The 27,914-nt window shown below is 36.7% G+C and overlaps 1 protein-coding gene and 1 non-coding gene across 3 annotated transcripts in view; both read right to left on the bottom strand.

The window, feature by feature from the left end:
• Nucleotides 1–27,914, bottom strand: part of loh (thrombospondin type 1 domain containing lonely heart) — a 701,195-nt gene that overhangs the window by 573,490 nt on the left and 99,791 nt on the right. The gene's annotated exons all lie outside the window — the stretch shown is intronic.
• On the bottom strand, nucleotides 6,097–6,168 carry TRNAG-UCC (transfer RNA glycine (anticodon UCC)). Its single transcript has one exon. It is a non-coding gene; the product is annotated as a tRNA-Gly (tRNA).

The raw sequence follows: 27,914 nt of genomic DNA, 5'->3' as shown, positions 1-27,914 counted from the left end.
TATCGTTATGGAGAGAAAATCAAATGACACGGATATATTTCAAATTGAATTGAGTTCGAATACTATTAGTAGATTATACAGTGAATATACCTGATATTTACTATTGACAGAAATTGGTTTGAAATATCTATATTATATTCGAAGAATGGACATTCTTGTTAGGATCACACTCTGATTTTCATTGAACTCAAAATTTCAAGTCACTTTAACTTCACCAATTTAGAAACAAATACACGGTATCTTCTCTAAAACTTTGACAAACACCAATTTAAATAATATAAGTACATTTTCAGTGAAGACTCATCGTCATCAATTGCCGCTAATCAGAAACTTGTAATTATATACCAGTGTGGGTGGGTACAAATGAATCAAATAAATTGATATATCTTTATTAGCTGTCTTCTTTCCCGCCTCTTTTGGTAAAAGAATCAAAAACATTCGAATATCCTCTAACTCAATTAGATGACTTGATTTATGGTCGAGACCTACTAGGAAGATTTTTTGAGGCACGAGTTTGCTAGTCGTCAAGTGACTTACCATTTGAAATGGTAATCAACTGAAATGTTCCAGGTCTGCAGACATTTGAGACTGGAGGTTTTTTGTAGTTTACTATCTTTTCCGTTATTCTATTTCTTAGATCGGCGATATTCAGATTTATTGGAAATCACTTTAATGAAAAGATTATTGTTTGAGAAAAACATTCACTCACTTTCTACCTCTCGTTAAAATGGGTGGCAAATATCATTTTATAATGTATCCATTATTTGCAATACTTTTTCTTAGAGGCTTGTTTCAACAACTTGAGTTGAGTTGTGATGAGTTAGTAGATGTTTTTATGGGTCGATCAATAGAATTCATTCATTCGAAAGGCATATAGACATTGTTGCAGTTAGCAACATGATTTTTACGACTATGGATTTATGAAACTTTCTCCCTGGGTATGCCCACTTTTCAGGAAGACTTAACCCAATATGAAAAACGATTTCAAATTCGTCAACACCTGGATTGATTTTTGTCAGAAAAATACGTTGTTCAATATCAGCAAATCTCCAGAAAATGTAACTATTTTCTCAAACTCAAAGAAAGGTTATTTAACATTGAAACCTTTCAATTGATTATCTTGTGTATGTATATATAATTATAGCTACCATAAGCCAATTGTTGCTTTTGTAGAAATGAACAATGATACTAATAATGTACATACACAAAATTAGTATCATCATTTTTGAGCCACGTTTCACATAATAAAAATATTACCTGCTTGCTGGTTAGATTTTTATAATACTGTCCACAGTATATGTCACACAAAATTGTCCTGTGAAATAGGTATATGACAACTGCAATCTTAGAGTAAATTTGACGAAAACTTGAGAAAAATGAGAGACTTTCTCTCTATATTAAAAACAATCTCGGACAGTTCGAATGATATTTTTTTCAAAAACTTCTATAATAATTTCAAATTGAGATACAATCAAGAGATAAAGAGATGCAAAGCTGAAGTTTATTATCAGTTGATATTGAAATCTGACAATTCAGCTAAAATATGCTGGAATTTGATGAAAACGGAAAGCAATATAGAGATAAAAAAGGTAACGAAATATGTGACTATAACTCCTGACGAGTTTAATGATTTTTTATCAATATTTCAAGTGGTATTATAAGTGCACTACCTGATTGCGATCAGAATGCAATCAATTTTCTTGACCCACGAAAATAACCGAGAGACTCTGTTTTTCTGCATCTAATAACTGTAAGTGAAGTTCTTGATGCCATTCTAAAACTGAAAAATTCATCTTGCTCTGATATGTACGAAATGACGAGCAAAATAATAAAAAGTACTTGTTTTTTTTCTTCTTGAACCTTTGACTATTCTCTTTAATCATTCTATCTCCAATGGAGAAATCCCTGATGAATTCAAGCTAACTAAAGTGATACCCATATTTGAAACAGGTGACAAAAATACCATTGACAACAACTACCGTCCAATATCGATAATACCAATTTTTGGTAAGATTTTTGAAATTATTGTAAAAAGCCGCTTAATTTCGTTCTTTACTATGCACAAAACGCTACATGAAGGCCAGTTCGGCTTCAGATAGAACTGTTCCGCTTTTAAAGCGATACAAAGACTTGTGGCTGATATAGTCGAGGATTTTGAGGTGGGTCAACATACGGTGGTGTCTATGTGTGACTTGAGCCTTCGACTGTGTTTCTCACACAGTACTATTAGACAATCTACAATTTTACGGTATACGCGGTACTGCATGGAAAATTCTCGAATCGTACTTGGATGGTGAAAGACAAGCTGTTTTTATAGACAACAGCTATTCTGAAATTGAGAAAATTCATTTTGGGGTACCTCAAGGTTCTATTCTTGACCCACTTTCATTCATTGTCTATATCAATGACATATTTCATCACATGTGTCCAATCAAATGTATTTATTATGCAGATGATTGCTCCCTTTATGCTTCTGGCAAGAAACTTGATCACTTGGAAGAAACTTCGCATGATTTTTTAAGAGAAGCTGAAACATGATTCATTTCTAATTGCTTGAAACTCGATAAAAACAAAACTCAGAATATTATTTTTTCAACCAACAATACGATTGCCAACAATTCAGGAGTTAAACTACTTGGAATTGTTATGGATGACAAATTAAAATGGTCAGCGCATATTGAGCACCTAAGTAGAAAATCAAACCCATCTCTCTCCATATTACGGAAACTGAGCAGATTTGCTAACCTGGCAGTTCTGAAAACAGCCTTCTTTGGCTTATTTCACTCTCACATTGATTACGGTGTAACTCTATGGGGAAACGCTGTAGACTCTGTGAGAATTTTTAGGCTCCAGAATCGAGCTTTACGAATAATATCTAAAGCCAATTATAGTGACAGTTGTCGCCCCATATTTAAAAACCTAGAAATACTCAACTTACCGTGTATTTACATCCTCAATTGTTTGCTGTTTGTTCAAGATACTAATCCGAAAATATTCAAAGTCACACTGTTCCACTCGGCGAGGGGGTATTTGGAGGCCGGTGTGAGTTCATGGAAAACTACATAGTGTCATACTAAACACATCACTACAACACATGCCATTGGGGAGCATTCTCCACCCAATTTAGTTCTGAATAATTAGAAATGAGGGAATATATTTTAAATTGCAGTTTTGTTTTGAATGTGTATTTTATTTTATATTTTATCTTTGTTTTATTTTTATTTTGCTATGTCCTGGACCTACCACAAATAGAATAATACTCTGTAATGTGGCTGAATGAATGAATAAAGATATTGTTTAGTATTTTGTGACTTAACACTGAGCGTTTGTCTGACGAGAGAGGAGGAGACTGACTTCAGGTGACGTATGCGTGAGAGAAAGGGAAGCCAGACAGGCTGGCGGTATAACGCGTTAGGTAACGAAGCGGTTTACTCTCCCATAATGAGTTATCAAATATATATTGAGTATTCGATGTTCAGACAGATTCGTTTAACGTTGTTCAAAATGTCTTTGCACTAATCATATTATTCTTCTCATTTCAAATGACTCTAGACAATCTATCCATATATGCTCTTAAGAAAAAGCCTAATCACATAAGATCAGGTGATAGTAATGAGTTTTGGGTGGTGATATCTGTTTAGTGATGAATTACAAACTCCTACTCTCCGTTTAAAAATTTTGAAGTTGCAACCATCATTGAAAACGTGTTGTGAGTTGTGAGGAATGAAATGTTCACGTTATAGAATTCGATTTTGATTTATACACTTTACATTAGTATCACTACAGGATATAAAAATATTGAATTTCTCTATTTGTTTAAAACAATTAAATAAACAAATTACGTAAAAAATTCATATCCTATGTTAATAACTGCCATTGTTTAATGTGAAAACAGACATAGCTAAATACCAATTGAAAAAAAATTATCGACAATTTTTAGAGATTTCATTTTGCAATAGTTATAAAAAATCATAATTAACAAATTGATGAATTTTTATAAACTTTCATCGCAGTATCGTATGAAGTATATATATCAAAAGGGCTCCACGAAGTTTGAAATTTATAGGCCAATTATTTATATCTTTTATCCCATTATTTATGCCAACGAAGATTGGGAAAAAATTTGTTAGTTAAAAATTGAATAACTTTTTGAAAAATGGTGACAAATTTTTTTTCTCTAGGGGACTCGATACATTCAAGTGTTAAGAAGATACTAGATTTTTTTAAATTTTCAAAACGACATTTTATGTTATGAAAAAATTATTTCTTTTGATAAACTCTTTTTAGCGGCAGCGCGTGCATGCCGTAACAGCCGCGCGGAACCCCATTGTCAACGTCAAATTAAAATTATAAACAATGGAGATAGAATTTCGGGATTCGGGACTCTTTTATTGATTATTTCCTCCTCTTTAACGAGCTTCTTTTCAAAATTGCTTAAGTATTAATATTTTTTAAGTTATTAACGAAAAACTACATACTATTTTTTAAATCTTATTTTGTTAATAACAAATGCAATTTTTTACCTGCACCAAAATCCTTCGAAAATATTTTTCTAGAGGTAATTCCGAATCGAATGAGCTATAGCTCATATTTTTAGGACCTTCACCTCTATTTTTCATGTTTTTGAACTTGTTGATTACATTACTAGACATTACACGATATACTCAGATATTCGTTCACACTCGTACATATTACGCATATAACGATTCTCGGGTGTCACTAATTCCACCAAAGTCTCTTGTAGTAAGTAAAAAGGTAACAAGTAATAAGTATCATAGGATATTATTTTTAGAACACATAAAATACTCTAAGAAAGTGAATATGAAAAACCCGACAGCTCTCGTTGAACATGAAAGATAATATGACACATTTTTGATTTTGATCATCCAACTATTCTAGATGTTTAACCATATTTATCCAAAAGACTTTTGAGCGAAATGATACATATCCTCAAATGCGATAATGTTAACACTAGAAGAGATGTCGATGGTCTTAATATTGCATATTTCAATTTGATAAGTTCCGGAACAATTTACCCTTTTTTCATTATTTTTCTTTCTACCATCACAGATAAATCCATTCGTTTGTTTCATGTCGTTTCATGTCGTCGGTGTTGTCTCGGAAATTTTGGTTGTTTGGAATGTTTTTTTTTCCAAATATCTATCTAATATGTCTGATGGTTTTCAAAATAGTGATATTATCAACACTAAAAAACTACTTTTCGATAAGTAATTTAATTAGGAACTCATTATTTCATGTGAAATTGAAACAATAATAACCGTATAAGGTATGTCTCTGGAAATTCATTATTACAAAGTCCTGAAGGAAAATTTAATTAAATTTGAAACGTCAGCAAGAAACCAATTGTTTTTTTAAGAAAAAATTGATGCTGTAACCCAACCAATCATAATTATGTTTAGAGTTGAGTGAAAAATAAAAACTTTTTTATTTTATTTTCACGAAAATAAACGGAATATGACGTTAGGTATAAATTGTATTGAAGCACATTCAGGCACAGTTTTTTGCTTATGCATTGGAATTCGTCTGCTCTTCTATGTCTGACACATTTTTTATCATTAACACGGTGTTTTGAAATGAAATGAAAGAATTGATGGATAAATAAGGCGATATAAAATTCAAAGAGACCTCAGTTAGTGAAATTGTTAAACCAATAGTCATACAACATCAGGATATTTTTTATGTTATTTATATTTTCCCATGATCTATACGTAATTGTTTCGATTTTCATTGGGAATATTCTATTGAGAACTAGAAAAGACATAATGAAAAAGAAATTGTATGGGAAATATTTATCTAATTTTTAATTTTGTTTTATCATTCATCTAGCTAGAAAAATCGGAAATGGATTAATGAAAATGCTTTGTTTTCTCAAGAACTGAAATAACGGTCAAAACATCGATATTGATAGAACATAATGGCCTCTTCTAAATGACTATTCTTTTTTCAGAAAATATTTGAATATAATCAACTATTACAAATAATCAAACAATGTGAAAGTAAAGAGTATTGTATAAATATTGTTTAATATATTCACCACGGGTGACGGACGAGAACGAAAAAAAATGAAAAAAAACTTGCGATGGCCGGGAATCGAACCCGGATCAACTGCTTGGAAGGCAACTATGCTGACCATTACACCACCATCGCACTTATTTGCTAAGGAATATTTTTAAAACACAACCGTTATATCTGAAATGGATTTCATTAAAGTAAGAGAAAAACATCATCTTTCCAACATTACCGCACTTTGTTATCAAAAAAATCTCATTTAAAAATTACAGCTATAAATTAGGACTTTGTACTTGAGTAATCGTGTTCTAATTAAACAAAAATGTTTTTATTGAGTGGTATTTTAGTAATTCTGGTTAGAATATTGGGTTTTCACTCTTGAGTATTACAGAGAAAACCATTTGATATTTTTGTAGGTCGTTTTAAAATTTTAACATTTATTTTTTCAGTAGGTAGGTACTTTTACTTTTATTTCAGTTGATACCCTTCCATCAAAATTTGAAACAAATAAGCATTAAACTAAACTCCATCAAAGCAAATTAGGTCAATTTTGAACATTGTTATTTATTTTTTCTAATAATTTGTTTCGTTAATAATTGTAATTACAAATATTGAAATTGTAGATGAAATAATGATGCACGACAGTGCGCATATGAGAGTTTTAGCCAGTAAGTACCCTCTCCAAAATCCAAATTGATAATCACCATTCTGGAATAGTTCCGGTTTTGTAAAAACAACTTTGGTGACGATAGAAGAACTGTTCTGAATGAAACAAAAAGTATTAATAAATGTGCATGCTACAACTGTACCAAACTCAGAATCAAAACGAACCTATTTAGCCTAAAGACACACGAGTTTGTACCCAGTCGGCCACAAAGTCGGGCGCCATACCGCTTTGATCAAAAGAAAACCGCCACCACAGAGTTCCATTGAAATGAGTACGTATTCGATGAAAAAAGCCGATATATTTGAGTTCTTCAGATTTTTTTGAAGAACACATATACAAGATAGCGAGAGGTATGAAGATACCTTAATAATGAATGTTCCAATGTCCATAGTAAATGCTCTTTACATATGAATCATGATAAAATTGCAACACTGCAAAGGACTATAATGATAAGCGGCTTCAAGTCGTGAAGAGAAATAATCAGTTCAATGGTTCCTCGAGAGGTGATATTTATTGACAATGACTCTATCTCAAACCTGTTTCTACCCCTAGACGATTTTGTTGTCCATGTACATATAGAAACATTGTAATTTTAACTTTGAAGTCTTCAACAATGACTAACGATTATTATTATTTTCCTCGAAGCCCCGACACATTCGAAAGGGTATGCCAGCATTAATAACTAATGACCACCTCCATACCGTAGGGTAGGTGAACATTAAGTTATAGAATCACATGCCCTAAAAAACGCAATGAGAAGATCTCGATATGTCATCCGCTGTTCTTTCTGTTTTCGGACAATATTCGTGTTCCAATAAATTCGCTACTTTACATTCCTCAAAGGTACTCAATATTTCCCGGAGCGTACTGCACCACATGTGTCTCGTAAATACCGTAAAATACCTCATATCCTGGACATGCCGACAGCAAGTGCTTTAGAGTCCCAAGTGCCTCACGTCAAGCAATGCATCTGGTGTTAGCGAATACGCTAGACTATGGTATCAGGGTAAACTGAAGAGTTGAGTCATAGTTCAGGCCATAAAGAAATCCTCAGTTTCCGTTATAAGACCGAAACGGCAAGCATATTTGTAGCGGTAAATGTTTTCTTCTCAAACTGTTCCGATGACCAGATCTGTCGGAGTTGCTGAGACTTGCCTTGGAGAGAGTTCTTCACTACTACTGTTACCTCTTGCAAATGGCAGTGTCTTTACATTCCCTCCGTAATCCCCTCATCGTCTTCTTCTGAGACGAACCGTTATTATCATTATTATTATCGGAGAGTGATATGTATTCAAAGCTCCAATACATTCGGGAAGGTGCGCCAGCATTACCAATCAATGACCACTCCACACACCATGAGGTAAGTGATCAATGGGTTCGAGAATCATATGCCTCAGCAAGAGCAGTTAGCCAAGAATGATGACAGCCTTGTGCAGTAGTCCGCCTAATATTTCTGCCTTAGTGATCTTGAGATTCAAAAGTAGAGAGGGCATTATTCCACCAAAGACTTCAATAATCAAAACAACCATCCTGACGGAGTGGTCTGGATATTATTATCATTAGCCAACTGGTCAACCAAATGCGGTGTTTTATATGACATACGATGACATATATTATCCTATTCCCGACGAAGACAAATCCAAATCACAAAAATCATAAAAATTGGTCCAGCCGTTCTTGAATTCTTTTATTATTATTATTTTTATTGATGAAATATCATATATTGATACTTATTATCCTGTTCCCGATGAAGACAAATCCAAAAACACAAAAATCAGAAAAGGTCGTCCAGCCGTTCTTGTATTCTTTTATTATTATTATTTTCCTTTTTTCTTTTTTTACATTCAGTCACCTCTTAAATCTTCCTGAACTTCCACAAATAATTCAAAACTAAAATTAGCCAAATCGGTCCAGCCGTTCTCAAGTTTTAGCGACACCCACAAACAGCAATTCATTTGTATATATTAGACTAGATGGGTATCGATCGGAAAGTGGCGTTTTATTCATTTAATTTTTCATTTTCATGAAGAGGTTAATAAGTCGTGAGTTGCCTGTCCTTTGTTTATGCACTGTAATACAAAAAGTGCCTCTTGACAAAGTTAACAACCACTATACTTGTTTGGAATCATCTGAAGTGCATTGATGAAAAACAATTCGTGAGATCATATCTAAGACAAGTTGGAATAATAAAAATATCAATTCAAATCACGATCGAAAACAATAGAATGGTTCATGATATTCGAATACCTATGGCTTGTATACGATCTGCATGCAACTCCGATTCACTGAGGAAATTATAAATGAGTGCAAGGCAAAACAATTTGCCCTTTGTGAAGTGAGCTATTAAAAGATGAAACGGGCTTTTTTATGACTTGTGCGGCATTTTCTTGCATACTTAAACTTAATCGGCTTTGAACACTTTAAAAATACGGAAATGGAAGTAGTTTCTTAAGAAGGAAGGTTGAGCGACCTCTTTCATTCAGTGATCAGACGAGTTTGTTTTGCAAAAGAGACTCACTCGGAGAAATAATATCATCATAACTCTCAAAGTAGCTTATTTAATTTATCTTTGAGGTTTTTCATATATCTAAAGTTGAAGTTGTACTCCAATTTTGAAAAAATGTGTGTTCTATTTGTGTCCTACTCGGTAGCCAAGCAATCACAAATTGAATGAGAAATGTTATTCAGGATTTTCTATCGTGATTAACATGACAGGAACTCTGAAGTTAGCTGTCAAACTGACATACAGAATATTTTTTGCTGCGATAATTTCGAAGTTTTTTTCCACAAATACGACTATTTCTGGTGGACGATCAGTCATTCACCAGTAGTTACATATCTCCTATTAATAAGTGCGTTGGTTGTAGTGCGCAAGGACCCTTCAGACTTCTGGTGAGTGCGTTCAAACTATCACTTTCACGGAACTGTTGATCGCCTACCCTTGGGATATCAAAGGGTGTGAGTTTTTCGACAGCAGTATGGAGGAACTGCTTGACAGCCTGATGGCCAGGGACAAGGGTGGAATAATTACCTTCATGGGTTTATTGCTTGATTGCCTGGGCCTGAGTCCATCAGAACTGCTAAGAGGCAGCCCCGTGGCAGCAGTTCGGGAACCCTCTGGCCCTCTACCAGGGGCCAAGGAGCTTCTCGAGCGTCCGTCACGGATTGTATCCTCCAGAGATACTCCAGTCGGCACCACCCTCTCTGCTCAGTCTCAGACAAACAACGACAATACGATCAAGCCTCAAGAACCGACCAACAAAAAGCGTCGCCTTCCAGAAGAGTTTCCTTCTCTTCCATCCATACCAGTCGCTCCAGTAAACAAAAATACGGCAACAAGCCCAAAAAAGTGGCTAAAAAGATGTCAAAGCTCCGGGATGAAGCCAAACAATTCAGAGTCAGAACTCTCAACAACAGAGTCTTCCGTCGAAGGTGACCATGAAACGTTGGTTGACGACAATAGGTCTGAAAAATCGATTTCGAGTATACAGGATGGCCCAAAACAGCCATCCCGAAATCTAAATCAGGTTGGAAACCCCAACGATAAGGAAACTAGCTTCCCTCTCCCTCCGCGTCCTGAGGTGCCCCAAAGCACCAGAAAAACACGCTTTCCCCCAATTTTCGTTCGCCAGAAGGACAAGTGGGTTCAATTCACAAAGCTGGCTGCCTTCCATAAGATGAACTTTACCAAGGCAGTAAACATGGCTCGCGGCATCAAGGTTCAGCCTTCTTCGGCCGAGGACTACAGAAGTATGTCCAAACTATTGGTTCAAGTGAACCAAAATCAGAAGCATATTTATGACATCCGCGATCTCCTTAACGTTAAAGTTAAGGTTGAGCCCCAACACCAAAAAACACTGGTAGGGCAGTGTCACCGATGTCAGAGGTTCAGAGCCAACGGAACTGCCCAGCTATTCCCATTTGCGTCAAATGCGCCAGCAGACACCTTTCAGGTGACTGCAAGAAGCCACGAGCAGATCCGCCCAAGTGCAATAATTGCAAGGGTGTGCATACTGCAAACTATCGCGGTTGTTCTGAGTTCCCCAGGGTTCGCAGGAGGACCAAAGTAGCTTCAAATGCCCCCTGAAGTGCATCCTGCCGGAGCATCTGGCACACGCCCGGGAATGAGCTACGCAGGAGCGGCCAAGAGCGGTAACACCTCCGCCAGGCCGACCAAGGCGCCCAGTAGTCCCCGCCCGTCGAAGGTTAGTGACATCTGTTCTGCTCTGGACCAGATGAAGAAACTCTTCATTCAGTTCCCCGTACTCGAAAAGATGTTTACGGTGAACACTAACGTGCTAACTGGAACCTGTTAATGGCTAGATAACCAACAGTATTTCAAACAAGAAATTAGATTTTGAGAATTTTCTAATACAACAAAACATCGATGTTGCACTGGTGCAGGAAACCCACCTGCACAATGAACCTTTTGGTATTCCAAACTACCGTTTTTACCACAGAGAACGCGTTGGACGTGATGGAGGAGGAGTTGGCATTTTTGTCAAACGTAATCTTCCTTACGTACAATTCGGCACTGACTCGGATCAGTTACATAGCACGGAAGCCGTGGGCGTTGACCTCCAACTGAGAAGAGGTCGTTATAGACTAATCTCAGTTTACAACCCTCCGCGGAATCATCTACTCCCAGAATCACTGGATGAACTGTTGATGTCGACAAATACCCCCACAATTGCTGCTGGTGACTTTAACGCCAAGCACAATCTATGGAGCAGACTCAACAATGCGAACGGCCGAGCGCTCCATGCGCATGCTGACAGGCATGTGTATCGAGTGATGGGTCCAGATGAGCCCACGTTCTACCGTGGGGATTTAAGGCCTGACGTGCTTCATATCGCACTGCTCAGGAACGTCTCCATGTCCTGCGAAGTGTACACTCTGTCGGAACTTGACTCAGATCATAATCCAGTCATCCTGATGCTGGGTGATGATCTCCCTCCCCAGGAGTATCGCATGAGATCATCCACGAATTGGGAAGCCTTCAAGGCTCACCTAGTGGAGATACGTACAGACCGTGAGACGCTTCAACCTCGCAACGGTCTCGACGCGACAGTGGCAGATTTCGAATTGTCTGTGAACAACGCTTTCCGCGTAGCTACAACCAGGACAGAGTGTCCTCTGCGGAGCTACAATGAGTTTCCTCCCAGGATAAAGAACCTTATCCGGGAGAGAAATCGACTCAGACGAGTCGATTTCTCTCCCGGATTTCGAGAGGCTAGCAGGATGGCCAACCAGGTTAAACAGGCCACCACTGACTATAGAAACGAGAGGTGGAGCAAGTGTTTGGAATCGCTCGAACCTGGGGATGGCGAGTTCTGGCGAGTCATCCGCAGGCTCGAGAAGAGGAAAACCGCTCCCTCCCCTCTTCACGGACAGCGTGGCATCTGCTACTCCCCGCCGAGAAGGCGTTGGCCTTTGTAGACACAATGGAGAGTCAGTTCCGAATTAACATTGATCCGGATGATGATATTGTCCGTGATATCCGGCTGGAACACTGGGTTCGGCGCATCCTTAGGAAAAATGATAACGAGGTGATCCGTCCAGCTTCAGAGGGAGATCTGAAGGGGTATTAGGACCTCCAAACCCAAGAAGGCTCCGGGAATTGATTCAATCAACAACAGGTTGTTGAAGCAGCTTCCGGAGAACTTCATCAGGTACCTGCTGGAAATTATCAACAGCTCAATCACTCTCAGATACTTCCCTCGAAGATGGAAGCATGCCGTAGTTGTCATGATTCCGAAACAAGGCCAGAACCTTCTGTTTCCCCAGAATCTGTTGTGCTGCAAAGGCTAACAGAAGAAGTTGAAGTCCGAAATGTTCTGCCTGACGAACAATTCGGCTTCAGGGGGGCACACTCCACTGAGCTGCAGGCCCTGAGACTGGTCGAAAATTCCATCTCAGAGCTGAACAACAGGAAGACAGTCCATCTCGTCCTCCTGGATATTTCGAAAGCCTTCGACCGAGTCTGGCACGAAGGCCTGACACACAAAATGCTCGATTTCGATCTGCCTCGGGGTCTGGTTCGGTGAATTAGGTCCGTTCTGAAAGGCAGAACATTTCAGGTCCGAGTTGAAGGAATACTGTCTCCCGTCAGGGAAATCGAAGCTGGAGTGCCTCAGTGAGCTGTGCTGTCTTCAATACTGTACAGCCTTTACGTGAGCGACCTTCCGAGGTTCGATCACGTGAAGGTTTCCCTTTACGCCGATGATACGGCTCTCCTCGCTTCTTCCTCGAACGCTGGTACCTTGACTGGAAGATTCGAGTGAATCCAGAAAAAACTCAGGCGATAGACTTGGGGAGACGTAAAGTTTCTCCACACAAGGGTCACGATTTCAGGCAGGGAGATCGAATGGCAAACGCGAGTCAAGTACCTAGGTTTTTGGGTAGACCGCCGACTCACCTGGGCAAATCACATTGATTATATCAAGAGTAAAGTACAGATGAGGATAGCTAAACTCTATCCTCTGGTCAATAGAAATTCAAAACTCAATCTCAAAAATATGATTTTACTATACAACACGATGTTCAAGCCTGCTTCAGGTGCCTGGGGACAAACCACCCCGTCAAACCTCTGCATTTTGGAAAGGATGCAAAATAAACTTCTCAGGATGCTGGTGAATGCTCCATGGTTCGTGCGGAATGAAGCCATCCGCAGAGATTTGAAGCTGTTAACTATACGGCAGTCCATTCAGTCGAGGAATCAGAGAGTCTTCGAGTCAGCGGAAACTCATGATAACCCATTAGTTAGGGAAGCTGTAGATTACACTATAGATGACCCAACTCGCTCGGTTGAGTGAAGGCCCCACGACGTCTGTTAAAATGAACAGTTTGTTCATCAAATACCCCAGTCAGGAAGGGGTTCACAAGGCCAGAGCGGCATAGAGGTCATTGACCTTTATGTCGCCACCAAAACACCTTTTATGAACCATTCGTCCTCCTGACGAATCTCAGTTGAAAGGGTGAGGGAAAAAATTTCCAAACTGATGAAAATGAAGATGACTATGATAACATGACAGGAAATGTTACCTTGTCAAAACGACGACAAATGAAATTTCTTACTGAAAGAAATTTAAAAATTGAGTACAGAAAAGACATTAAACTCCTAAGAACTATCTCTAACAGGGTTGTCAATGTGTTATTTATTCAATCCGGATACAACCTAATATACAGTGAGGACGTGAATGGTTCCCTTCCTTTTACTTTCGAAATTGACAGAATATCCGAGTGTGACAAAATTTTTGTGAAAAAAAATTATTTTGAGTACTTTCTGATAAAAAATGCCACTAGTGTAAGATCATTTGCCGCCGATAAGGCACCATCAACTTTATGAATAATTGCGGGGGTCTAATGAGAGCTCGTTTGATAGGTATTTCACTTTTTTATTATTGAAAATTCGATGAGCCGTTCCTGAGTAATCAATAGTTTAACATTCGTTTCAAGGATCTGCAAACAAACAATAAATATCATAATTTCAAGAAAAATATATTCAAAAGTCACTCCAATTGATTCCAATGAATGTTGAGAATGTTCACCTATCACTTCCCAATAATAATGGAATATGTGGTCACAAATTCATTCCCTATATTTTAGGTTTGTTCTGGTTCTCCGCCCGGACTGTTCCTAAAACAGTCACCCAACTGAATACTGAACATTTTGTCGCGTTAACCTTTTCAGTCCACAACTGACTCACTGATTTTGGACGATTCGAAACAGTACTAACTGAGAACCAGAACAAACCTATTATCAAATGATGCTCGGGTAACTTCGTTGCAAGCACCTATTTTTCTATCCGCGCATTGTTAGTCCGGTCAAATTAGACCAAAAAATAAGAGTAAAGCTACCTAAATTCCCACCAAGCTGAAAATCAGTAAGATTGTTTGAAACATTTTGTACACTGCTATTTATTTTTGTGCTCACTGGGCGTTGCGTTTTTTTATCTAGAAAAAACCGCATCAGCCGTAGCTATCAGTGGCAAACATATAAAACGTATCTAAAATATGCAGTTATTTACATTACAGAATGTTACATTCTTTAAAAAATTCAATAATATTGTTCGTAATGGTATTTTGGAAAATTTCATTGAGGTCGGAGGTAATTTCATGATTTGTTTTTAGTTATTGTGAATTATTGTCCTTCATTCTACAATTAGAAACAGAAAAAATCATTAAATGATTTGTGAAAGATAAAACACAATTCAATGGTCAAAAGTTCAAAATGAATTGATGGGTGTAGCTGTTACTACGTAGTGGATTATCATGGAAAATGAGAATTAAAACTTCATATGTTTTTATACTGTATTTGTAACTGAAGTTACTGGACATTTTCAAACGAATACAATAAGTTTATTATTGTTACGAATACAAGTGGTATAAAAACATAGGAAGTTTTAATTCTCATTTTTCAACTAATTTCGAAGAATCTGAGAAATGAGTATCGATTGAATGTTCCAATTTTTTCGGTACTTTCTTGAAACTGCATTTTTTTTTTTCATTGCATTATAGGCCTGAACTATTTCAAACAACTATATCAATCGCAAGTTATTAACATACATTCGTATGCTCTCGTATTTTGTCATGAAGAAAAATGAAAATGCTGGTCAATCTAAGGGGAAAGCTTCATGTCACGTATGAGTCAAATGGAATAACTGCAAAAAAAATAAATGTTTCAAAAGACGTCTACAACTGATACTGTATTATCGATACCTACCATCAGCTTGGCTTATCTACCATTGAAGTTATCGTAACATGATAGTACCCAAAACATTCGGTAATTATTAAGTTCAGAAAATGAAAATGGATCTACTCAGTAAGACAACTAGACGATACATCAACAACGTGCAACGTGATTCATATCAAATGCTTTCGGCGTCTATACCCATTAATCATAGCGATATTTGCATCGGCAACTGCTAATAAAATATGTCAAAACTCAATTAATATCTGAAATATGATAACCACCAACACCACAACTCATCAAGAACTGGTCCACCCACTCATTCTGTCTAAATTTAAAATTTGTTAAGTTCACCTTGGACTAACATTACATTGCGGGCCATAAAACTACCGAAAAAAGCTAGTATAAAAAACCACTTTCTGCTAGATACTGGATTGTTGTCAGATTATAGGCACTACTAGTGGATTTCTTCCTAGGAAAATAGATAATTCTCGAAAAATTTTAATATCCATTCCGTTAGAAATGGGCCATCACGAATATAGTAGAATATAAATAAAATGATAATCAGCAATCACTGAAACAGAAAAATATCAAAACAAAAGTATCCTTAAAATAATATGTATAGCTATTACGTACTTATATTACGATTATACAGGGCGTCCCAACGAAAACTTGACCTCCCCTATAAGTCAGAAATGGACATGTAATCGAAAATTTCGAATAACACGCCAATTTTAATGTCCAGGAGGACTAATTCTTATATGAAAATCATACCCCCTGCAGTCAGCAACCAAATGAGGATTCACATCGCTCCAGTAACGATAATTATGTATATTCACCATTCAATATGAAAAAACTTTCGTCTGAAAAACATGTCTTGTATAATAGGTTTGTGTTATTGGTCAATTTCTCGCCGAACACCTCACAAAACTGAAGTCAACGATCAGGATTATCTTTGTTTAATTCCTAATCTAGCCTTATTTTGAAAGAATAGAATTTGTAGGCTTTCAAAATCCGAAAAACACTAGTAGATGATACACCAGACGCTCTAGCTACTTATCTGATAGATTGTCGATTATCCATTTGTACATCAACTTCAACTCCGTCATTTCTGACAGGACGGGATACTTCATCTTTTCTGTTGTAAACAGAACCTGAAGTTCTTATTATGAATTCTTTCAGCACCTTTAGCACATTCATTATTTCGATAATAGGTTGCAACAATTTCTATACTTTCTTCAGTAGAATAAACCATGTTGGAACACAGTGAACAAGAATGACTGAATAATAATTCGTTAAGAAGTGACAGTGGCCAACTACCTAATTTTTGTCCTGCGACAACTATATTCATCAAAAACTACCAGTGCAGAAAAATATAACAGTGTCGTCCATTTCCAAACTTTTAGGAGGTCCTTAAATGAATAATACAATGAAAAAAAAAACTTTGTTTGTTGAAAGTATCGGAACTGTAACTGGAATGTAACCCAGGTGAGCTGACTTCTGGAGTTCACACTTAGCTGTAAAAAAACTCAAGCTGTCAGATATACACTTTTCTATGTTTTTCTAATCTTTAGTTTAAATATAGTACTTATGACTTTCACATGAATTATACTTCATTACACTTGAAAATATGAAACCAGTGTTTTGTAGGTATGAAAAAAAAAATGAAATTGTCACTCTGATAGTGAACGGAAATAAATGAATTTATTTTGAATTTTTCTTGGATATAGTATTTGTTGATTCTACACAATTGGTAGCAAGGCTTTTAGATCCCCCACGAACTTGTTTCTTTCTTGCATTTGAAATGTTAACATTATACGTTTTGTGAACGAAATAATCTAATGCATAATGTTTACTTCCACAGTCTGAATGCTAGAATCAGTGAAATGCTGATAAGTTATAAGGTCTTTCATAAAGCTCTTCCTATCTTTAAATTCAAATGAAACAAATTGTGTGTGAGATATCATCGACATTTTTTATTCGTTTGAGAGACCTATTGATGCCATTATGTGTAGAATGTTCATATGTCCGCCACGGCTTCTCTGGATGAAGCACAGTCGAAACGTCAAATTTTCCATAATTCCTGGCTGTGGTTTGAGGCTTATTCGCATACACCTGCGACTTGAGAAAATCCCACAAAAAAAAGTTGAACGGGGTCAAATCACACACAGTGTACATCACCTTGACGTGAGATGACTATGCCCTCAAATCGCTCGTGCAGAATATCCAATGTGGCAAGTAGCGCCGTCCTGTTGAAACCACATGTCGATCGTGTCCAGATCATCCAATTCAGGCCAAAAAAAGTGTGTATTCATCGACTTATAGTGCTCGTCGTTGACAGTGATGGCCTGGCCAACGTCGTTCTCAAAGAAATATGGACCGTGACGCTGCCAGCCAAAATCCACACCAAACAGTGACTTTTTCGGGATGCACTGGACGCTTCTGGATCTCATGTGGATTGGTATCGTTCCAAATTCGAAAATTTTGTTTATTAACGTACCCATTCATCCATAAATGGGCCTCATCGCTGGAGATGACTTTATGATGAAAAATAGGGTCAGTTGTCAACTGCTTAAGAGCCTATTCTGCAAACAAAAATCGTTGTCTATGGTGACTTACCTTCAGTTCCTGGGTCAATTGAATTTTGTACAGGTGCAGGCCCGCGTCACGATGTGAAATTTCTTAAGTTGTGGTCTGCGAAAGGCCAAGTTCTTGTGAGCGACGCGAAATCGACTCCCCCGAATTCTTCTGCATACTCCCACAGACAGCGTCTATGTTTTTGGCGAATCTTGCGTTTGGTCGACGTACGGGTGTGAGTCTATCGTTTATCGAACTAGTGGACTCGACTTCATTCACCAAATTGCGAATAGTCATCTCGATAGGACGATTATGGCGACCGTGAAATGAACGAAGCGCACGGTACGTCTCCTGAACATAACACCAACTTTGATAAATCAATTTCGTTATTTTTACATGTTGTTGAATGCCATATCCATCCATGGTGATTTGGCATAACAGACTGAATAAATGACAACTAATTTGACAGATGTATTATCTTCAACAAGATGGCCATCCTGAGCATTTTCTCCAAAATAAAATAATTTGCGAGAGAATCACATATTTTTTTACAAAGCATTATAAACTTACCAATTGCCAACATGGCTTCCGCCCTAGTCTGTCTATCGAAACAGCTATAACAGAGCTTATTTAACACATTAACGACCTAATGGACAAAAATTAGTATCTGATTGTCATATCCTTTGACCTGACGCGAGCAATCTACAACCTAGGTCTGCGTGGCCCAGTGAATGACTGGATAACATTTTTTCTGAAAGACAGGATAATAATTGTGAGAAACGGTGAAACCAAATCAAAGAAATACGATTCAGATCTTGGAACACCTCTTACCTATATCAATGACTTGCCTTATAACATACAAACGGTTGAGTCTATAAGTATGCTGATGACACCTCCATTGTGGTATCGGACCCTGATCTTCAAGTTTTACATAAAAAAACTGACTCGATTCTGAAAGATTTTTCTGACTACTGCACACGAAATACACTTAGAATAAATCATAGTAAAACAGTAATTATAGAGTTTCACACTAAACATAGATTCATTATTACAGGTTCACTATGAATTAGTGTATTCCACAATTTCATACAGAATTATAGCATGAAGTCAGACATCAGACATCACTAGAATCTTTATTGCTCAGAAATGGATCATTAGGCATGTTTTTAACAATAATAGTCGCCAATCGTTCAGACAGATCTTTAAATAAAACGGATCCTCACGGTGGCATCAATTTATTTGTTGAAACTTTTAACATAAATGTTCAACAACAAACATTCAATTTCACTTTACCAGTGACTTACATTCTTACAACACTAGAAAAAATAATAATATCAAACTAAACAAAACCAAATACTGATATTACAAAAAAACTCCCATTAATGCAGGCTGCTGTTTTTTCAACAATCTGCCGCATGAAATAAAAAACGTTGGATCCCCTGTTGTTTTCAATTGTAAACTCAAGGAACTCCTAGTCAGAAAATGCTTCTACACTGTTGAGGAATTCGAATCTTTCCTGTTTTGATATAATATAAAAGGATTTCATACTTTAAGTTAATCATTATTGTAATAATTTCATATTGTTTGGTTTCGTCTTGTTGTAATTTTTGTTTATCAATGAAACTTCATACACTGACATGTCCTATCATTTGTTATCGATAGTTGAAAGAATGATTTAAAAATTTATTTTTTTATTTTCAATTGTCAAATTTCGGGAATCTCTGTTGGAAGACCCTGTATTTGGGCGACTGAAAAGGACACCAGCTACAGTGATACCCAACAAGAGACTTAGATACATGATTTCGAATGAATGAAGTATGCTGATAAGCATAATTATTGTTCATTTCTTGGTAATGAAAAATATTCCTAACAGTTTTGATAGTAGAGTAATTCATATTTATTCACGATCAGTGAACAACTGGCATTACTGTTGAACAGAAGGCTGAACAAATCAATCTAATGCAGTGTTTCAGTATAGTATTTTCAGAGATATATGGAATCAGATTTTGGCTGGAATTAGTAAACATGGCAAGATACGAAGACTCTTAAGTTATATCGATATTATAGTCGAGTAACTGCCTGCTGGTTTTATCATTATTCTCCTCTTAAGCCAAATTTTCTCTGTGAGGTGACGCCGTTTTCATGAAGGAAGTTGAATAATGACTTTCGAAATAAAAAAATTGTTGACAAATTTTGGTATAACCGGAAGTGGAAGTGAGTTAAAAATAGTTAATGAGTAGATCACTATTAATTAATTCTTATTGTTTTGTTACCGGGATTTGCCGTGGGCTTCTTTGGTTATAATCTCCAGTTGAGTTCCAGTTGACACGTCAAGAAGAGCACTTCGATCACCCCACTGAAGATGACTGCCGCAGTTGAAACGTTTGGATATAATAACCACAGAACATCACGGCAAATCCCGGTAGCCAACCAAAACATTGACGCCAGCCGTGAAAGGCTACATTCCTATATTAATTCTTGTTCTTTATTTAAAAATTTCTATTGCTGTACTTTTCAAAGTTGACAGTGCACAAAACGTTCCAATTCTTTCAACAATAACAAATCTTCTTTCGAATTCAAATCTACCATCCATCATTGACATCATCTATATTTTAAAACATTCAATGAAAGACCGATTCTCAAACTCTCCCATGTCAAGCAAGTAGTCACCGCCATAAAAAAACTATGCGGAAATCGAAACAATGCATCGGAGGCGCACAAAAAAGTTGAATGACCCTTCAAAACCCAAATTGATTAGATCGATTGCATCAATCCAGCCTAGAAAATGTTATATTAGCGGACACGGGGATGGGCTTCCGGTGACATTTCGTTGTTCAATTCACTCCAAGGGTTATCGGATTCGCGACCTTTTTCACGAGATTGTCGAGGCGTGTCGCAAACTCCATCAAGACATGTGGCGCCTGGCCTGATTTGTTTTTTGTAGAGAGACTTGAAAAACTCGATCAGAATGTGATACAACAGTTTTCGAGAGTGATGCCTTGCAGCGGGTTACTTTTATGTTCTTAATAGCTTCCGCCTTTTTTATTGACTTAATCGCATTTTGCTATATCATCGAACAAAAATCATTATATTATTATAGATGAAATGATTAATTCAAGTAACACTTGATTGTGTGATTTTCACTGACCAGTTTACAAAACCTCAACTTATGTTTCACAATACAATAACTTCCTCAGACGTATTCATATTATGAAGATGTGAAGCTAACGGCCGGTGGGAGAAATCGTATCTGTGTAAAGTTTGGGTCGCTGTATGACTAAGAAAGTATTGGGCAAAAAGGAATAAAAACTTTTGTTTGTAATTTTACGTTTACGGCTTAAATACTTTAACAGGCTGATAACAGATTTCTACACATCTACTGCACATCTTGTGGGGGGGCCATGACGGATATTTTTCATCAAATATGTGTACTGGTAGGAAAATAAAACACTTAGCATTGGTCTCAACAGAGAAGAGTAAAAGTTTCATTTCCCAACAAACGTCTATAACACAAAATGCATTTTTCTTACTCTTTTCTCGGTATATAATCATCCAAAATCTGAAACTCCTCCACAAAAAATGTCTTCCAAAGAGTACAAAATCGGGGAAATGAATAAAACTGACTAACTGCCCAAACTCAAGTATTTCAAGGAATGTACTCAGTAGTGAGTATTTGCTCTGTTTTTTCGGGCGAAATAATTTTGTGAATGAAAATCAGAAAAAACTTTTGGTTGAAGTATTTTCTCAAATTATTTGGAGTTTAGCAAAATCCACGTTCACTTTTTGTCAGTTTTATCTGAAAATCAAATCATCTCAAAAAACAATTCATTCAGGCCAGTCTCAAATTACCTACACTGTAGGTTAATGGACTGACACCTTCCAAAAAATAACTACTCCCCTGGCCCATACCAAGAAGGGCGTTGGATATCCCACAGGTACCAGTGCAGGATTCTTCAGTGTAGTTATTCCTGCATATGCTGTTGGAAAGTCATCGATTTTCCATTTTCGAAATTGGTCAAACAAATATCGAGAAAACACTTTTTGAAGACAATCTGCAAAATAAACAAACGCTTTTTCGTCTTTCAATACCGATTTTTCCTTTTGTAGATAGTACGATTTTTATCAAGAAATTTATTTGCTTGTTTTCTATAAGTACTTACTTGTATTTGAATGCTGGTAATATAATGAAAGAACGCTGTATTCCTGTATCTATTCTCTATATTCACGTTATTCCTCAAACGCAAAAATCAATTTTCCAGCATTCATACAATTACCTTGCTCCTAAGCTGTTCAATACTATTCCCGACGAAATGCGCAGTGTCACAATTATTCATTTGTTCAAGAAAAAATTAAGATTATTCATATTATCTCAACCAAGAAATTTTTTTGCTAAACTTGTTGACAAAAAAAATATTTGAAATTTGTGTGTTATGTTGTTATATACCTGAACCCATATGATGCATATGTTTGCATGTACATCATTAACATCAATTCATTTAAGTATAAAGCAGTTTCATAATATAATGTATAATACGCGTTATTATTTTTTGAATTTTTTTACAACAGTACCTATTATGAAATGAAAAATATCACCCTTCTGATCGTTCACCTTCTAGGTTTACAATTTGGTCATTTTATAGCCCTAACATTATTTTAAAAAAAGTGTCTGTATGTATTTGTGTGTGTATGTGTTAAGTTTTCTTTTTTAGGCGAAACAAGTGCTTCTGCACTTATTGCCATTTCACTTTATTCAACATAGCTATTATTTGTTTGTATGATTATAATTATTCTTTTTTATGAATAAAGTCATTATTATTATTATTATAATGTGGAAGTGATAAATAATTACCAATTCATATATCTACATCAAGTATTTCACAATATTTTGACTGTGACTAGTTTTCTAACTAGTTTTCTAACAATGATTTGATCAACTGAGAAATGAGTACCTATAATTGGAATTTGTCATGACAACAATAGGTACACTAATATTACAGCATGTTCAATCGTCAGTATCCCGATAATAATCAAATGTATCGGAAAAACGTTACTGATTTCTCAGCCAAATTTGAAGAAACAAGATCGATGACAAATGAATAACGAAGTCACTCAAGTGGAATAATGTAAACGAAGCTACAGAAGTTACTATTTTGTGGAACGTTAAAATTGATCACAATCTTAAAGGAATAAGCCATTCGGGTATAGTTTCTGACAAAGACCATACGAGCATTGGAAGAATTATGAAATATAAATTCCAATGATACATTTTTTTTGGAATTAGATGAAGATCAACAGCCATTAGCAAGTCTGTACTTACTGAGAAGAGATTAGTTACGATAAAAATGTATTGCATCCATGCAAGCAGCCGTCTGTCCCGAGGGAATACGATACATCACCCGAAATTTATAACATGCACCAGGAAGGAAAGAAAGCTTTTGAAACTTTCAAGTGCCCATCTTCATTCTGAAACTGAGCACTGAAAAGCATCCTTCGTCACAATCCGACACCCGACTGACACGTGTCAAGATGTTACGTTTACCCAAACATTCACCTGAAAACTTTTTCGGATGTACATGGTGTTATTTATTGCAGTTTTGAGGCTGTCCTGATTCGATCTCGACTGTTCAACTAGCATTTCTATCGGTGAATAATTCTGCTTTCAATACATTTTGCATCTCTCCTATAGATAAGATAGGAAAGTTGTATTGTTTTGCCTTCATTCAAAAGTAGTTTAAAAACGTTTCCAAAATTTCAGCAGACACGAAAGTGGTACTCCAAGAAAATTGGTAAATTTGTACAGTTTGTTTCCAATAATAGTTATTTCTGTATCAAGTGCGTAAAATGAGTGGTTTTTTAGTGGCACATGAAAATGTTAATTCTCTGGAATATGCCTTGAAAACACGAATTTTATACACGAAATACAAACAACATTTTTTGTAAAACTGTAAATGTGAATTGACATCGTCTGAAATATATTAAAAATAAATACTTGACGTGTTTTTTTGTACCGATAAGTTATCGCTTTTAAACGACTGTAGTCTTGAAACTATTATTCAATATTTTCAGTAAATTCGTATTCAAACATTTTTTCTGTCTGAAAAAATTAAGTCGAAAATAACTAAATAATACTTCTCTTTTCCCTACATTTTATCCTCAATGTTATCAATACTGCCAATACAATTTCACAGCATCCTGTGGTCTTTCTGTGTATTACTATAGAAATGGTTTGTTGGCACGCCGAGTGTATCACTGACAGTGTTAGCTCGTAGTCGCTTCAATTTCAAGTAGTGTCCGACCGAAAGTTCGGTTTCGGTCGAGTTTCGACAAAAAAACAGGTTTCGGTTTAGTTTCGGTTTCGGCGTCAAACCTGCCGAAACTTTGACCGAAACCGAAACTGCATTCGGGAGTTCCTGCGATATGATCGGTCATGTTCGGCGCGTTGAATTTCATACAAGCGACGAAGACATTTTGCCGCTTCCACGTGCCTAATCATGTTGTGATATTGGATAACAATTCAAATAAGTAATTTTATGTTTAATATTTTTGAAAACCCATCAATAATATTCAAAAGAAGAATCTACAACTACTCAAATAAACACCTCACCTTTTTTAAGTATTTTGAAGGTGCAATTGATATTTTTTCATGAATAAGGGTTTTTTTATGTTAATTATCAATAAGTAAAAATGTCGAAGAGTGCATAACGTTGTGATTTAAAGATGAAAAAATAACGATTAACTGATTATAATAACGTTTTCTTTATTTTTTCCTCAAAACATAATCCTTGTAAGTTGTAAGGAAGTTTCGGTTTCGGCCAAAACTGAGACCATTGCCGAAATTCTTTTTCGGTTTCGGTTGCAAAAACCAGTTTCGGTCGGACACTAATTTCAAATTATTTCCAAGAAGATGAATGTTGATTTTAATGGTGGTAGCACCCGTGGGTTAGGCTACCTATCGGGCGCGTCCCCAGGTGGCGGATAGATGAACGGCCAGGGAACTTGAGGCCCTGTCCGGGAAGCCAATGTGGCCTTAAGGACGGGGTCGCCGGACTCCTGGTCAGTGGCAGAAATAAGTAGGGTGAGGGGAACTAAAACTCCCCAAAAGCCTTTGCAAAACATGCCACCGTGGACCAGCCTACCCAAGCTAAGGTGTAAAGCTTATCGCCCACTTGTCCGGCACAGCACAGTCAAGACCGTTCGCCGCCGGAAAGGATGTCAGCTCTCCGATCGGAAATACTGGAAACATTTCTCCTCGTCTTCTTTCAGATCGTTGAAAAGATGATGAAACTCTCCCAGATTTGCCCTCTTTTGATAAATGAGATTTCTCTTGAAATCGAACAAACAGCACCTTCAGTATGCTGGTTGTCGCTGGACAAGTGGGTGATGCTACTACACGTCGCCATCAGGTGCTGTGCTGTGCCGGACAAGTGAGCGACAAGCTTGAGGAATCGTGCCGACTGCTGAATGGCCGTTACGAACGATCCCCTTGGGGAACTGGGCGAAACCTCATTGTAATCAGCATACATTTGCGGCACCGAGGCCAAAAGGAGAAAGAGAGCGAAGGAGGCAGGAGTGGCAGCAACTATAAGTACACCCTCCCCCTTCCCCACTACACCTAGAACAGCAAGGGCACTTCCTGCGGCGGGCACCAAGAGCTCCGCCTTGAATAAAGGCAAGGAACCGGTTGCCCCTGCAGGAAAGCTCCCTCACTTGTGCACCACCACGGAGGGAACCCCAAGAAGGTTGAAGAAGCCTCGCAACGACAGTAATGTCGCTGCACCTCACAAAATCTTCGCGGAGGCCACTATGAGACACCTCAAGGTTGCCAAAGACAGTGTGTGTTCGGCGAGTCTTGGCCTACATATGCCAATATAAAGGAATGTCTCCTAGTGATCTATCCACCTTCCTGGAAAAAGCAGGATGGACGATGACCTAGGAGGACAACTCCTCGTAAGGATGTACAATGGGTCACATGTGGCCTAAGTGCTGTGTACCTACACTCACCCTCCCTTCTCTACAGATACTGAGTGTGGTGATACCCCATTAGATATATCTGAGAAAGCAAATGCAATAGTATGTAATATGTTACCGGGCAAATCCAAGTTAGTGTATGAGAAAACATGGCCAATTTCGTGAACTGTGCGACAAGAAACATGTAAAAAAGGTTTCTGAAAATGTGCTTATATACTTTTTCGAGGAAAAATAAAAAATTATAAAACCACCTACGTTTTGGAGTGTCTATTCAATGGTGAAAAGTACATTGAATGTTGAGGAAAATATTGATATAAGGAAGTTTTCAAAATTGATCGCTCTCATTAAGAACAAAAGAAAGAGATCTAAAGTTTTATCAAGGTATGATATCGATAAATTTATTGAATATGCTAATAAAGAAATGAATTTACTTTATAAGTTACAAATATAATTATAAGATTAGTAGTAATTTCAATATTTTTTATTTGCAGGTTGTCCTAATTCTGGGTATCAGCGGTGCTTGTCGCCGTGAAGAATTATTACATATAATTATTTTTTTTTTAATTTGAAAATAACCGCATCAACCTCATGGTTATTAGTGGCGGAAAAAATATTTACAAGCAGTAACTATATTGATTACAACATTATATTTTGTTAGATAAGTTTAGAGCACCTAAATAATTTTAAATCTTGCTAGCACTAAAATAACTCAAGGTATAACTCAAGGTTTCCTGCGATTCCGTCGATATTTTGCACATGCCCCTTTCTAATTGAAACACTGGACATTGCACTATGATGTGATGCATTGTTAGTGCAACTTCACAAATGTGGCACTGTGGTTGATCTGCTAGAGATATCAAGTATTCATGGGTTAGTTTGGAGTATCCTAATCGAAGACGGGTGACTTGTTCCCTTCATTTCAGTGTTCCATATTTCCATGGTCCGACTTTGGGTTAACATTCTCTCAGTTTGGATGGGGTACTCTGCCATTCAATGTTCCACTTACTCAACAATAAGCTTTTGAAGTAATATAATTATTGCAGCCATTGAATATGCTGGATCTATATTGATTGTTGAAATAACGAAGACCTATTGCGCAAGAGCGTTTACTGTTTTGAATCCTGGTTATATTAGGATATACCGCAAGTATAGGACACCACGGCTGCCTCATACAAAAAGTAACAGATTATTTTTGAAATATTCGAGAGGAAAATGTATTAAACAACATGGCTTGGAAAAGACACGTATAAGAGCTACACAGGTCACTGTTTCAGGAGAAGCTCTGTAACTCTTCTGGCCAATGCAGGGAGCATCATTACATCTATAAAACTTCACGGTGACTGGAAATCTGCCTCCGTAGAAGAAGCCCATATAGTTAGTTTGATTAGGAAAATGAAGATTTCTAACAGAATATTGCATTTTTCGTCTTCTTCCAAACAAATTAAAATATCTGGTAAAATTGTGGAATCAACTGACGTTTCTGATCAGTAGCAACATGGAATATCTTCGAGAATTTTTGTTGGAAGTAATTGTTCTAACTTTACTATCAATTATCCATTCAATTGATGAAATTGTTTTACGATGAATAATCAATTATTAATTGACTATGTTAAAACTGAATCTTTCAAAAAGTAATACTTCATGTTTATTTTGGCAGTGAAAAATAGTATCAATTTTTTGTAAAAGTAATATTGATTGAATTGGTGTCACATCTGACAGTAACATCAATATTTCTGCACATATTGATAACATTGCATCAGATGCTACCCGTAATTTTGGATTAACAAATAAAAATTATTGAAACGAGCTGGCTCTAAAATCTCTTGATTATAACATTGTCAGATCGCAACTTGAATATGTCTCCATGGATATCATACAATGGAATCCAGACAATAATACATATATTAACACGCTACAATATTCAGAGAACATTTTTGAAATTTGTAACTGGTATAACTGAGGTGTAAATGAGGAGGTATTC

The sequence above is a fragment of the Leptinotarsa decemlineata genome, unplaced genomic scaffold (assembly GCF_025532065.1).
Source record: "Leptinotarsa decemlineata unplaced genomic scaffold, Ldec_3_MD MMD2_tig00026307_RagTag_RagTag, whole genome shotgun sequence".
Lineage (NCBI taxonomy): Eukaryota > Metazoa > Arthropoda > Insecta > Coleoptera > Chrysomelidae > Leptinotarsa > Leptinotarsa decemlineata.
Note: the sequence above shows the minus strand (reverse complement) of the source record. Positions and strands in the feature narration are given on the sequence as shown.